A 2,958-nucleotide genomic window follows, 5' to 3' on the forward strand; every position below is an offset into this window, starting at 1 on the left:
TGTCTCAACCCCCCCCCCCAAAAAAAAAGTTCAGAGGTTTAGTCCATTATCACCGTGGTGGGAAGCATGGCAGTACACAGGCAGACACGGTAGAGGAGAAGTAGCTAAAAATTCTACATCTGGATCCACAGGCAGCAGGGAGAAAGTATGGCACTGGGCTTGGTTGTGCTTTTGAAACTCACAGCCTACTCCCTAGTGACAAACTTCTTCCAACAAGGCCACACCCTCTAACCCCTCTCAACTAGTACCAATCCCTGATAACCAAACATTCAAATATGAGCCTATGAGGGCTATTTTTAGTCAAACCACCCCGCCATGGTATCATCAATTTTTATAAATATGCCTATGTATATAGTTAGAATTTTTATTTCACAGTTATATTACACATATCTGTTGAAACTTTTTCTTGCCAATTTTTGTTCAAGTTTTCTGTATCTTTGTGTTGCATTATCAGTTCCTAGGAGATATGCATTTTTTAAAGTTTTTTTTTTATATGTGTATGGGTGTTTTGTCTGTGTGTGCAGTGCTCATGGAGAATAGAAAAGGGTGTCGGATCCTCTAGAACTGAGTAATAGATGGTTGTGAGCAGCCATGTGGTTGCTGGAAACCAAACTCAGGCCCTCTGGAAAAGCAGCCAGTGCTCTTAACTACTGAGCTATCTCTCCAGCCTCAAAGATGTGTAAATTGTCCATTTCCCCTCATAAGTGGCCAAGAACTCATGATCTACTTTGAGACTATTAAATGCACATGAATTTAGAATTAGTATATACTTAATTGAGTTGATACCTTAATCAGAACCTTTTTATTTCCTCTGCGTAGTAATCATTTTGCCTGAAAGTCTGTATTTTCATCTATTAAAAAAAAAACTTTATCACATTTATGTATGTACTGCAGGCAGACACATGAGCACCAATGCTATGGTACATATATGGAGGTCAGGATACAACTTTTGGGAGTTGGTTTGCTCCTTCCACCATGTGGGTCCCAGGGATCAAACTTGGGTCAACAGACTTGGTGGCAGGCACCTCTACTTTTTGAGCCCTCTCCGAGGCCCTGGGTTGCCTTTTCTCACGTGACAGAGTTTTTGTTTGGTTCCCTTATATTTGTTTTTCTCCTTCTTTTCCCCTCCGTTATTGGTTTAGATCATTTAGAAGCCTTCAATGTGTCCCTTTCACCTTGTGCCACACTGGGGAGGGGGTGAAACCAAGATAGCTGTCCTTTGAAGTTGGATCGGGGTCCCTGGGGTTTGGGGAGCTTGGGCACTGACATGAGACACTAAGAAAGGAACCTGTGCCAAAGAAAATTATTCTCTCAATGCTAGAGCAAGATAGTATCTGACCATCTTGTATCCTGACCAGGGCTGTAACGGACAAGCTGTCTGCAGACAACTAGCAACAGGGGCAACATCTGTAACCTAGTGAAACCACTGTGGCCCTGCCGAGGAATGGCAACTGGCCCCAGAGGAGCCCACAGAAGTCCGCTGGAACAGTCACCATGAACATCTGCCAATCCCAACCAACAGTAAGATCAGTTTCAGGGGTCTGGAGATGGCTCAGCAGCTAAGGGCATTGGCTGCTCTTGCGGAGGATCTGGGGCCAGTTCCCAGAACCCACATGGTAGCTAACAACCATCTGTAACTCCAGTTTCAGAGTATCCAGTGCCTTTCTCTGGCCTCCACAGGGACTGTGCACACATAGTGCTCAAACATATGTGCAAACACCTATATACATAAAATAAAAAATAAATCCTGCTTTTAAAATCAGCTGCAAAGGTGACACCTTGCCTCAGTCCTGGAACGAGCGCTAAGTGACAGCTGTATCAGTCACCCCAAAATCCCTAAGGCCTTAAGCAATGTTTGTGCCATGCGACTCTGAGCCATTAGACACAGCTAATTGACTTAGAAACCACTTGAACAAAAGGCAGCCAATGTGTAAGCTGAGTTCTGTAGTGCTCCGAGCCAATCACATTTTCTCTTGGGGACTCAGGGTTGAGCATGTACGTGATAATGAGCTCAGGTGAGAAGAGAAGGGCAGGTAGAAACAGAGGACCAGTGGTAAGAAAGTGGGAGAGCTGAGGAGGAGGAAAAGCCAAGGCAGAAGGCAGAAGGCAGAAGGACCTTGTGTTTTTTTCTCAATGGGACACAATCTGGAGTCATCTGGAAAGAGAAAACTTCAGTTAGGAAAATGCCTCTATGAGAGTGGCTGTCAGCAAATTTGTAAGGCATTTTCTTGATTAATGATGGGTGTGGGAGGGCCCAACCCATGGCAGGTGGTGCTACTCCTCAGCAGGTGTCCTGGGTTGTATAAGAAAGCAGGCTGAGCAAGCCATGGAGAGCAAGCCAGTAAGTAGTGTTCCTCCACAGTTTCTGCTTCAATTCCTGCCTTGAATTCCTATTTCAGCTTCTTTCAATGGACAGTCAATGGACTGTCACCAGGGAGCTGTAAGCCAATAAACCCTCTCCTCCCCAAGTTGTTTCTGGTCTTTATCACAGCAATATAAACCTAACTAGAACAGACCTGGAATGCAGAGGGAATGCATTGGAAGGCTTTAGGAAGACCAGCCATGTATATCCTGAATTTCTCTGTGAAAAGGGATCGTACTAGGGATTGAACCTAAAACCTCACACACCCCAGGACAGCACTCCGCCACTGAGCTCCACTCCACTGAATATCCACAGACTCCAGCTCCTGAGTCCCAAGGTGCCATGTTGGATCAAGTTCTAGGCCAGGAGCCCTAGTTATCTGAGGTTTCCACTTCTGTGTATCCAGGCTGTCTCCTTTGGCATACCACAGTATCTATTTGACACACAGACATGCCCTTCACTTGAGTTAACAGTGTTGGACTCTGCTTCATGCAGTGCAAAGGGTGCTACAGCAAAAAGAAAGAACAAGCAGGAAAGGCTGTTGCCCAGACCAGAGCCCCTAGATCCCCTCCAGAGACTTCACATCAGGTAGCTAC

This window comes from Cricetulus griseus, chromosome 3 (genome assembly GCF_003668045.3).
Source record: "Cricetulus griseus strain 17A/GY chromosome 3, alternate assembly CriGri-PICRH-1.0, whole genome shotgun sequence".
NCBI lineage: Eukaryota > Metazoa > Chordata > Mammalia > Rodentia > Cricetidae > Cricetulus > Cricetulus griseus.